Source organism: Panthera uncia, chromosome F1 (genome assembly GCF_023721935.1).
Source record: "Panthera uncia isolate 11264 chromosome F1, Puncia_PCG_1.0, whole genome shotgun sequence".
NCBI classification, from domain to species: domain Eukaryota; kingdom Metazoa; phylum Chordata; class Mammalia; order Carnivora; family Felidae; genus Panthera; species Panthera uncia.
Window position 1 is genome coordinate 27,430,971 of NC_064813.1, and position 12,782 is coordinate 27,443,752.

The window sequence follows — 12,782 nt, forward strand, 5'->3', positions numbered from 1 at the left end:
TTTAGTGTTAAGATTATGTTCATATTATTTATTAAAAAATTTTGTTAATGTTTATTTATTATTGAGAGACAGAGAGAGACAGAGCATGAGCAGGTGAGGGGCAGAGAGAGAAGGAGACACAGAATCCGGAGCAGGCTCTAGGCTCCGAGCCGTCAGCACAGAGCCTGACACGGGGCTCAAACTCACAAACCTCAAGATCATGACGTGAGCCGAAGTCAGATGCTTAACCAGCTGAGCCACCCAGGCATCCCTATTATTTATTTTTTTAAAAAGATTATTTATTTTGAGAGAGAGCGGGGAAGGAGCAGAGAGAGAGAGAGGGGAGAGAAAGAATCCCAAGCAGGCTTTCTTCGTGCTGTCAGCACAGAGCCCCACGTAGGGTTTGATCTCATGAACTGAGATCATGACTGGAGTTGAAGTCAAGATTCAGATACTTAACTGACTGAGCCACCCAGGTGCCCCTTAATGCAGTATTTTTAACTATAGTGACTGCACTGCACATTAGATCCTCATAATATTCTTAAGAATTAATATTCTTAATTATAGTGTCAATTCTACTAAATATGTAATTGATATTTCTGGTAACTCACTTTTCATAGGTGTTAGGAACACATTTTCTCTTTGATTATCTGACACTGACCATTGAGAAGGCCGTTGGATTTGTTAGGCATAATTATTCCAGGTGCTGAGAAAGATTGTCACGCTAATTACAGTAACTCAACTCTAATATGCCATCATCTGTAAGATGTGCTAGTATTTCTGTTGCATTAGAAAAGAAGAGCAGTGCAAATAAATGCTTTTAAAAAACAGAATTTTATGGAGTGCCTGAGTGGCTCCGTCAGGTAAGCTTCCGACTCTCTATCTTGACTCAGGTCTTGATCTGAGGGTCGTGAGTTTGAGCCCCACAGTTGGGCTTTGCACTGGGTGTGGAGCCTACTTAAAATTATTTCACATTGATGAAAGAAGTCTTTTAATTTAATTAATGTAGATTTTTATTATGTATCATTGTTGTACTTGTTTAAGGAGAAAGGTGTAAGTGAATTAGGGCATTCCTGAAACATCTTCACATTGGAGTCCATTTTTACCAATGTTTTTGGTCTCAGTCACTGAGATCTGTATTTCTCATGCAGTATATAATTCCATGAAGACTTTGGTGACACACACACTTTTTTAAAAAAAATTTTTGTTTATTTTGGGGGGGTGCAGAGGGTCTGAAGCAAGCTCTGTGCTGACAGCAGAGATCCCAATGTAGGGCTCAAACTCCCCAACTGTGAGATTATGACCTGAGACAAAGTTAGATGCTTAACCAACTGAGCCACCCAAGCACCCCAGAACACACACTTCTTAAAAGAGTATTTCACTGTTGTCACTAGGATTTTCTTCCAAGCTACTGCCACAAATATTGGTACTGAAGCTTTTTGATCTTACCAGAACGTGTCAAAGGAAAGTTTTTAGATGCCACTTGGAGTTTATAGTGTCCTCAAAAGGCTCTTAATTGGTTTAATGACTGAAACATTAAGGGAGTAGCAGTTCCTCAGTCCTCTCGCCAGGAGTGACAACCACATGTGTGGATGCACGATCAGCGATCACTCCAGCACGATTGTAACACAGCCGACAGGGATGGTGGGACCCCAGTGATGATAGAAGCCAGTTTTAGAGATGGTAACATCTGAAAAAAGCATACCTTTCCAATGATGAAATGCAGAAAGTGAAAAGATAGTGTATCAGGCTATTGCAGACTGAGCATTTCTTGCATGTGTATAATTTACTTTGCTTACCGAAGAATCTAGTCTTTTTCTTGTGGACTTTGATACCAGGAAGGTGTCCCGCATTGTAGACTTTCATATTCCAGGTTCCAGAAAGATGAGTTGTATAAGTGATATCTGTTCACATGTCCTAGCACTTGGTATATACTTGATGCTGTTTTTAAGTACTTTGCAAATAGGAACGGATATCCTCCTCATGGCCACCGGGAGAGGTAGATATATTATTATTATTTTTATTTTACAGGTGTAGGAACAGATGAATAGAAAACAAGTTGCTCAGTATTACAAATCTAGTAAGTGGCAGAATTTGAATTCAAACCAAGGGAGTCTGGTTCTTGAGTCTGCATTTTCTTGTATAAATGTGCTGTAAGTACAAAAACAATAGCATTCACAAATCTGTTTTTAAGTAGGATATGACTATTCCACAACATCTGATGTGGCTTTCAGTTCTAAGTCTAGTTTTTAGAGTGCTGCTTTTTTTTTTTAATGTTTATTTATTTATTTATTTCGAGAAAGAGAGAGAGAGAGAGGGAGTGCGCACGCAGGGGAGGAGCAGAGAGAGAGCGAGAGCGAGAGCGAGAGAGAGAGAGAATCTCAAGCAGGCTCCATGCCATGAGCACAGAGCCCGATGTAGGGTTTGATCTCACAACCATGAGATCATGACGTGAGCCGAAACCAAGAGTGTGTTGCTTAACTGACTGAGCCACCCAGGTGCCCCTAGAATACTACCTTTGCTCCTGACTCCTACTCTGTCTCTAGATTTGCGTTAATTCTTTCCTGGGTGAAGCAACCTTCTGCGAGTGGTGTGGGCACTAGATGGAGGCTTTCTCAACTTTGGTGCTGCTGACCTTCCAGGTTGAATTATTCTTGCTGTGAGGGGCTCTTCGGTGTCTTGCAGGAGCTTTAGCAGCATGCGTGGCCTCTACCCACTAGATGCCAGAAGCGCCCCCTAGTTGTGGCAACTGAAACGTTTCAAGACATTGCCAAGTGCCCATTAGGGGTCAGAATCACACTTGGTTGAGGACCCTTGGGTTAGAGGTATAGTCAGTACAGACTAGTTTTTGTGGATAAGCTAATAGAGGATTTCTTTTACTAGTGTATGTGGTTCTAACTCTGTAATGACTGAGTAGAAGTGTTATAATAATCCACACAAGTATGTCTTTGTATAGATTTTAGCAGAGTGAGGAACAGAGAAGAGGTGAACTATGAATCATGCTGGCAGATGGAGGGGTAAACAGAGGCATGGGTAACATTTTCCTGCTGGACTTACACAGTATTTTACACAGCACTTTCTCATTAACATTGGATTTTAAAAAGGGTGTCTAAATGCACATTAGAATGAAAGGATTTATTGAATCTTTTTTTAAATTTTTAATGTTTATTTATTTATTTATTTAAAAAAATTTTTCTTAATGTTTTATTATTTATTTTTGAGACAGAGACAGGGCATGAACGGGGGAGGGTCAGAGAGAGGGAGACACAGAATCTGAAGCAGGCTCCAGGCTCTGAGCTGTCAGCACAGAGCCCGATGCGGGGCTTGAACTCACGCACTGTGGTATCATGACCTGAGCCGAAGTCAGATGTTTAACTGACTGAGCCACCCAGGCGCCCCGATGTTTATTTATTTTTGAGAGAGACAGAGATAGAATGCGAGTAGGTTGGGGCAGAGAGAGAGGGAGGCACAGAATCTGAGGCAGGCTCCAGACTCCGAGCTGTCAGCACAGAGCCTGACCTGGGGCTCAAACTCACAAACCATGAGATAGTGACCTGAGCTGAAGTCGGATGCTTAACCAATTGAGCCACCCAGGTGCCCCCTCCCTATGCCCTTCTTTATTCTCATTCTAGCTCCTGACATTTCGTCTGTTCTCCTATCTTGCTCTTGACCTCAACTTCATACTTTCCTCTCTTTTCATCAAGAGATGGTGAAATTCTCTGTTTTGTTTCCCATCACGGAGTCTACTAAAAATACCAAATCCTGTTTGGTGTTGCTATAGGACCTGTAATACCAATTAATTGATCAAATGAAGTCTCCTTTATATTCTGCTAATGGTGTTTAAACTTTTTTTTTTTTTTAACGTTCTTATTCATATTTGAGAGACAGAGAGAGACAGAGCACGAGCAGGGGGAGGGGCAGAGAGAGAGGCAGACATAGAATCCAAAGCAGGCTCCAGGCTCTGAGCTGTCAGCACAGAGCCCCATGTGGTGCTTGAACCCATGAACCATAAGATCATGACCTGAGCCAAAGTTGGCAGCTTAACCAACTGAGCCACCCAGGTGCCCCTGCTAATGGTGTTTTAGCTAGGTGATGACTCCATAGGCACCTTTGCTGCCTAGTCCATTAAGAAATCACTCTTTAAGACCATAACAAGCTTGGTGAGTGATGCTTTATGGTACATAGGCTCCCATATCTCATCTACTTCACTTTCAAATAAGACCCTCCAAGTTCACTAGCTTGATAATGTAGTGCTGGAGGTCTGAGTGCTCTTATTAAGAATGTTTTGCTGGTTCTAACATGTCCTACTCATGGAATGGTTTATTACACACAAAAGTCTCCTTTGAAGCCCTTTTCCAGCCCCTGGAGGAGAGAATCAATATGGTAATTACCCTGACTGTTTTTGCCTCTGAATACAACCTGGGATTGTGCATGAGGATTGATTTTTTTTTTTAAACATGTATATAGTACTTTCTATGTGCCGGTCCCTGTTATAAATATTAGCTCATTTGAAATTCAGAATAATTCTATGAGATAAACCTTATTATTCTCATTTTACAGATATGGAAATAGAAACTTTTCTGATCTGCAGAAAAATTAAATAACTTGCTCAAGGTCACTTAGGTAGTGAGTGGTGGAGTTGGGCTCTGGACCCAGGGGCCATGACTCCAGAGTCCATGGGTCTCCGCTGCTTTTAAGAGGAAGTGAACATTTTATTGTTCTCGAGAGGATGCCTGTAAATTTATTGTTTGAAAGCTTCCATTCTTTTTTCTTCCTCTCCAAATCATTCTCTCCTGATATTATACAGGCACACCTCATTTTATTGCACTTCGCTTTAATTGCTCTTTGCAGATACCGCATTTTCTACAAATTGAAGGGTTTGTGGCAACCTTGCATTGAGCAAGTCTGTGGGCACCATTTTCCAACAGTGTTTGCTCAGTTCGTGTCTCCGTGTCACATTTTGGCAGTGCTCACATTTCAAACGTTGTCACTATCATTTGTCATGGTGATCTGTGATCAGTGATCTTTGAGGTTACTGTTATAATTGTTTCAGCGTGCTGTGTGCCCATGTAAGACTGTGAACTTAATTGATAAATGTGTGTGTTCTGACTGTCCCACTGAGAGGCCATTCTCCCATCTTTCTCCCTCTTCATTTCTGTGAAGGCTGAAAGAGGTGAAGAAGCTGCAGAAAAAAACATTTAATGCTAACAAAGGTTAGCTGATGAGGTTGAAGGAAAGAAGCTGTTTCCATAACCTTAAAGTACATAGGGAGACGGCAAGTTATCTAAAAAGTTAAACAGTAGATTTTCAATGTAGACCAAATAGCCTTTTTTTTTTTTTTTGACGTGGGGGAGGGACAGAGGGAGAGGGAGAGAGAATCTTAAGCAGACTCCATGCCTAGTGTGGAGCCTCATGTGGGGCTCCATCTCATGACTGTCAGATCATGACCTGAGCTGAAATCAAGAGTCGGATGCTTAACTCACTGTACCACCCAGGCACCCCAACGAAATAGACTTCTATTGGAAGAAGATCCCATCTAGGACTTTCACAGCTAGAGAGGAGAGGTCCATGCCTGGCTTCAAAGCTTCAAAGGACAGGCTGACTGTCTTGTTAGGGGCTAATGCAGCTGGTGACTTTAGGTTGAAGCCAATGCTCATTTACTATTGTGAAAATTCCAGGGCCTTAAAAATTATGCTAAATGTACTCTGCTTGTGCTCTGGAAATGGAACAACAAAGCCTGGATGGCAGCACATCTGTTTCAGTAAACATGATTTACTGAATATTTTAAACGCAATGTTGAGACCTACTGCTCAGATAAAAAGATTCCTTTCAAAATATTACTGCTCATTGACAATGCACGGGGTCACTCAGAGCTCTGATGGGGATGTACAATGAGATTAATGTTGTTTTCATGCCTGCTAACACAACATCCATTCTGCAGCCCATGGATTAAGGAGTAATTTCAGCTTTCAAGGCTTATTATTATTTTTAATGTTATTTAAATGTTTAAATGTTTTATTTATTTTTGAGAGAGAGGGAGAGAGAGAGATAGGGGGAGAGGCAGAGAGAGAGAGAGAGTGGGGGAGGGGCAGAGAGAGAGGGAGACACAGAGTCCAAAGCAGGCTTCAGGCTCTGAGCTGTCAGCACAGCCCTGACACAGGGCTCAAACTCATGAACCTCAAGATCTTGACCTGAGCTGAAGTGGGATGCTTAACCAACTGAGCCATCCAGGCATTCACAAGTCTTATTATTTAAGAAATAACGTTTCATAAGGCTGTCGCTGCCATAGATAGTGCTGCCTCTGATGGATCTGGGCAGAGTAAATTTAAGACCTTTTGGAAAGTTTTCAACATTCTAGATGCCACGGAGAACATTTGTGATTCGTGCGCTGAGGGTGAGTGGAAGAAGTTGATTTCGACTCTCATGGATGACTTTGAAGAGTTCAAGACTCCAGGGGAGGAAGTCACTGCATATGTGGTGGAAACAGCAAGAGTACTAGAATTGGAAGCAGAGCCTGAGGATGTGAGCGAATTGCTACGATCTTTTGATAAAACCTGAACGGGTGAGGAGTTGCTTCTTGTGGATGAGCAAAGAGAGTGGCTTCTTGAGATGGAATCTCCTCCTGGTGAGGATGCTGTGAAGATTGTTGGCATGACAACCAAGGATCTAGAATACTACATAAACGTAACCGAGTAAGCAGTGGCAGGGTTTGAGAGGATTGACTCCAGTTTTGAAAGAAGTTCTGCTGTGGGTAAAATGCTGCCAAACAGCATCACATGCTACAGAGAAATCATTCATGAAAGGAGGAGTCAGTGGGTGCAGCAAACTTCACTGTTGTCTTATTTTAAGAAATGGCTGCAGCCATCCCACCTTCAGCAAACACCACCCTGACTGGTCAGCAGCTGTCAGCATTGAGGCAAGACCCTCCACCAGCAAAAAGATTATGACTCTCTTCAAGCTCAGGTGATAGCATCTTTGGCAATAAAGTTTTTAAATTAAGGTTTATGTGTTTTTTTTTTTTAAGACATAATGCTTTTGTGCCCTTGATAGACTACAATACTGTGTAAATGTAAGTTTTTAATGCATTTGACTTAATGTCATATTCACCTTCTTGTAGTCTGGGACAGAACCCTCAGTATATCTGAGGAATGCTTGAATAAGAATAAAACGTGATTCTGGGCCATTTCAACAGAAAAAAGGAAATTGCTGAGAGGTTGTTGGGTAGCTCAAATAATCAACAAAAATTCTAAAGAACTGAACTTGGAAATGAAGCAGGAAGAAGAGACACAGCAGCAAAATCATACCCCAGAATCAGTCTGTGGAGATGCTGCTACTGGATACAGGAAACCAAAGCTGCACCACTGGGCACCACTAAGACGTGAGCATCACTGTTGCCATGGAAACGAGATGCTGTTGCTGCCGCTATGGCTGCCACTAACTAAATGGATTCTCTCCTGTTCCTGCTTTCTCTTTCTTCTTCTTTTTTTTTTAATGGTTTTATTTATTTTTTTCTTTTTTTTTCTTTTTTTTTGGAGAGAGAGAGAGAGGGAGAGCGAGCCGGGGAGAGTCAGAGAGGGAGACACAGAATCTGGAGCAGGCTCCAGGCTCTGAACTGTCAGCACAGAGCCCCATGCGGGGCTTGAACTCACAAACTGTGAGATCATGACCTGAGCCAAAGTCGGCCACTTAACCGACTGAGCCACCCAGGCGCCCCTGTTTCTGCTTTTTCTGATTCAAGGTCTGGGTCAGTAGAAGAAGGAATTGGTCAACCTTAGGTCACAAGTGTATCCTGTGTTACATCCTAGCTGGGAAATCAAGTATCAAGTGTTCTGCCTTCCAGGGTTGCTGAACAGAATACAAGAGTCTCAACATTTGCAAAACTTGGGGGATGTACTTCTACTAAAATTTTATTCTCTATGTGAAATTTAAATTTAGCTGGTACTTTGTATTTTTATTTGCTGGCAACCCTATCACCTTCTTAGTTTCTATATTCAGGAGCAAACAAAGATTCATATGATGGACAATTTTCAAAACATAGGATAAGGTTCTCTGTTGAGAAGAAACAGGAATAATATCCACTACGGTCCCTTCTAACATTTTTCCATGTAGTCACCGCACAATAATTTTGCATTGGGGGAGAAAGTACTTTTTGGCATTAAACCAAAACTCCACCTATAACCAGATTTCTTTTTTCCCAGTCCTCCTGGCCTGTGTTTTATAGCAACTAATTTAATTTTCCTACTAATTTGAGTGAGGTTTTGGATAGCATGCTTTTATTTCTTTTTTTTTTTTTAAATATTTTATTTTTAAGCAATCTCCACACCCAATGTGGAGCTTGAACTTGCAACCCCAAGGTCAAGAGTTGCATGCTCTACTGACTTAGCCAGCCAGGTGCCCCTGGATCGCATGCTTTTTTTTTCTACCTTGGATTCAGCTTTTATTTAAACGTAAATCTTCTTTTTCAATAATAAATGGAACTCTCATTCCCAATTCTGAGGAGGAAATTTCACTGTGGTAGACCACTCCACCTATATACAAATATGTAACGTTTTGCAAGCTGAGATGTAGGTCAAGAAATCTGTGTCATAAAAAGTTTACTATAGGGGTGCCTGGGCGTCTCAGTCAGTTAAGTGACTGACTCTTGGGTTAGGCTCATGTCATGATCTCAAGGTTCATGAATTTGAGCCCTGTGTGGTTCTCTGCACTGACAATGCAGAGCGTGCTTGGGATTCTATCTCTCTCTCTCTCTGTCCCTTCCCCGCTCATGCTCTGTCTCTCTCAAAATTAATAAATAAACTTAAAAAAAAAGTTCACTATATATCATCCACTGCTCTGTATTTTAGTGTCTCTGATTAAGAATATTTATGAAGCTCTTCTGATATGTCTATAGAAAGAGGTAATTTTGGATGTGCAAAATATTAGTAGCTTAGAACAAAATAAGTTTCCTTATAATTCTCCTTAAAATGTTTCCAGAGTCAAAGAGAATAAAGTATGTAGTTAGCGAAATTATTTTATTTTGTTTATAAAATTCTTATATTTTTAATTTATATATCTTATGTATTCAGGGTTAAGCCCTGTACAAGGAGGGTTGGAAAAAAGGCAGTATTCTAATAATGAAACAGATATCCAGATAAATCTGCAATCAGAAAGAGAAATTTATTTTTTAATTATAATATGATCATAGTCATTTAGACTTTCTATACTGATTTGATAAGAAGATAGAGATTTTATCGGTACTGATGCATTTCTTAATCATTGCTGGAAGAATACTTACCACTGCTACCATATTTGATAGATAGTACAAAGGCAAGTCATTTGTACATTTAGAAGAAAAGTCTTTTAAAAGTTATTGATGAAGAGTACAGCATTGGGAATATAGTCACTATATGGTAATGAATTCGGGTGACTGATGGTAACTATACTTATGGTGAGCGTTGTGTAATATATAGAACTGTCAAATCACTATGTTGTACGCTTGAAAGTAACATTGTCAACTTAAATTTTTATTATTGAAGTATAAAGAAAGAGAGAGGCAAACCAAGAAAGAGACTCCTCACTATAGAGAACAAACTGAAGGTTACCTGGGCCGGGGAGGGGGAGGTTGGGTGGGGAGTTGGGGGGGAGGTGAGGGGGAAATGGGTTAAACAGGTGGTGGGGATTAAGGAGTACACTTGCTGTGATGAGCGCCCCGGTGTTGAATCACTGTATTGTACATATGAAGTTAATATTACACTGATGTTAACTGGAATTTAAATAAAAGCTTAAATAGGGGCGCCTGGATGGCTTAGTCAGTTGAGCATCTGACTCTTGATTTTGGCTCAGGTCATGATCTCAGAGGCATGAGATCCTTCCCTCTACCACTCGTGTTCTCTCTCTTTCTCAAAAAAAAAAAAACATTTGTTTTTGTAAACCTAAAAATAATAACTTATTAGAGAATTCGTGTCTGTAAACTTTATTATTGTGATTTTTTGGTTATGGACACCATTTTGAATTTTTGGCCTTATGATTTCCCAAAGCAAAACATTAGTTTTTGTAAACAGCAGTTGCACGGGAAGAGGAAAGTGGTGGACACCTAAAAAGAAGAGTGGTATATAATCATTCTAGTTCATTCTTAAGGGTCTCTAAATTGTATCAAAGATCAAAAAATGCTCTTGACAGTAAATATGCATGAATTCTGATTCTTAGTTACATGGTTTATACTATTATATTCCTCTGAATCTTAACATATAACCTTATGACATACACATGAACTATTTCATTTTATTTTATTCATGGAAAAAGCATCAAGCTAATGACATTTCAAGTCACATTAGCTTGAAAACTGGCTCTTCATGTGATTTAAAATACAGTAATTTATTTTATTATTTTTTAATGTTTCTTCATTTTGAGAGAGAGCGAAAGAGTGAGAGCACATGTGTGTGCAGGGGAGGAGCAGAGAGAAGGAAAGAAAGAATCCCAAGCAAGCCCCATGCCTAGTGTAGAGCCCGATGCGGGGTTTGATCCACCATTGTGAGATCATGACCTGAGCCGAAGTCAAGAGTTGAGACACTGAACCACCTGAACCAACCAGGTACCTCTAAAATACAGTATTTTAAAAAAGTAATTATATAAATATCCTTTTAAGTTTTTGATTACTACCAGTTTATTGTTTTGTTTTACATTAAATGAAATAAATACATAATAAAACCCATACAATATAAAACCTGTGTATTAAAAAAGTAACAGTCCTCTGCTGACACCCATTACCAATCCTGAGAGATAACTCCTGGTAACAGTTTGGTATGTAACTTTGTAAAATTCTCTTTAAGGATACAGAAATAACACATATAATAGAATTTTAAACATTTATTTAAAAAATTAGATTCTTGGGGCGACTGGGTGGCTCAGTCGGTTGAGTGTCCGACTTTGGCTGAGGTCATGATCTCACAGTTCGTGGGTTTGAGCCCCGTGTCGGGCTCTGTGCTGATGGCTCAGAGCCTGGACCCTGCTTTGGGCTCTGCGTCTCCCTCTCTCTCTGCTCCTCCCCCACTCACGCTCTGTCTCTCTTGAAAATAAATAAACATTAAAAAAATAAAGAAAAAAATTAAATTCTATATGATTTGTAGCTTTTTACAATTTTAAAATGTTACATCAGAAATGTCTTTTCATGTAAGTGCGTACATATCCACTTCACTCTTTCCAGTGGCTACACAGTACGTTATAGTGTTTACAAAATTTTACATTAAAAATTTTAAATTCTGAAATTAATTCATACTTGTAACACACTTAAACAACACTAAAAATGTACTTGTTATGCCATAATCAATTTAACCATTCCTCTATTGGTGGGCAGTTAAGGTGCTCCCAGTCTTTACTGTCACAAAATGTATCCATGGAGAACATCTTTGTCAATATACGTTGTTATACTTGTGTAAGTAGTTCATTAGTTTAAAAATCATGAGTAATTCATGTTAATATTCAAATATAGTCAGATCATACCTTGACTATCTTATGCATAATCTTCCCTCAAATGTGTTTTTTTTTTAATTTTTATTAAAAAATTTTTTTAACGTTTATTTATTTTTGAGACAGAGAGAGACAGAACATGAATGGGGGAGGGTCAGAGAGAGGGAGACACAGAATCTGAAACAGGCTCCAGGCTCTGAACTGTCAGCACAGAGCCTGACGCGGGGCTTGAACTCACGGACCGCGAAATCATGACCTGAGCCGAAGTCGGCCGCTTAACTGACTGAGCCACCCAGGCGCCCCTTCCCTCAAATGTTTTAATCACATTATAAATCCTGATGTTGTCAATGCATTGGTATCAGGTAAAGTGACTATATATTTTTTTCTCCCTTTTTTTTGTACCTGGTCATGACAAGGAGATGAGGTTTGAAATCAGTAATGAGCTGGTGCAAATATTATTCAGAGAAGAGTGTTTCAGCGGCTGATACACACACACACACACACACACAAACATGCACAGATGCACACATGCACATGTGCATAAGTATCTCCTCTTCCCCACTGTCAACTAAGTGGAAGACTTCACTGCAGCCAACAAGGGAAGCAGTTCAGTCTTCCTTTTAAAGAAATAGAATTCTCTCATCATGAAAATTGGTCACCTGCTCCCACACTAGAGATGAGAAAGCCCTTGAACACACTACCTGCTTCTCTTTTCTTGACTTTGCATTCATCCCTGTGTCCTTGCGTTACCTTGCCTGCACACCAGTGGTGTCCAAGAACACATAACCTAGCTATAAGCAGGAGTTTTGCACAGCCCACGTTTAGAGCAAGATCACAGGAATAGACCAACTTTTTTGGCTTTAACTCTTTGACCAATTTGTGAAACACAACAACACTTCTTCAAGCCTTTCCCCATCTCTCTCACTCAACTCTCATACCTTGAAGCTTCATTCCACATTCCTCCTCCTTGACACCTGCCAGCCTGGGATCTTATTTTTTTCTCTTGCTTTGCTTTCCATATGCCACTGCTGCTTTTTTCTAAGAATATGTCTTCACTTTTTCTGGTGCAAATCCCTACCTCCATTTCTCCTGCCCCCTACACCCTCAGTGCTTCTTAGATTATCCTGATCTGGCAAATAAGACCCAGATTGTTGTAAGAGGTTAACTTGCTTAATCCTCATAGCAAATGTATGAGGTGGAAATGATTATGATTCATGTTTTGCCAGTAAAGTTAGAAGTAACTCGCCCTAAGTTGTACATGTAACAAGTGAAATATCTGGAATTTGAATCCAGGCAGTCTGCTTGTAAGAGTATAAGCTATTAACCTCTTTTCTGAGTTTTTGTATATGCAAGAAAAT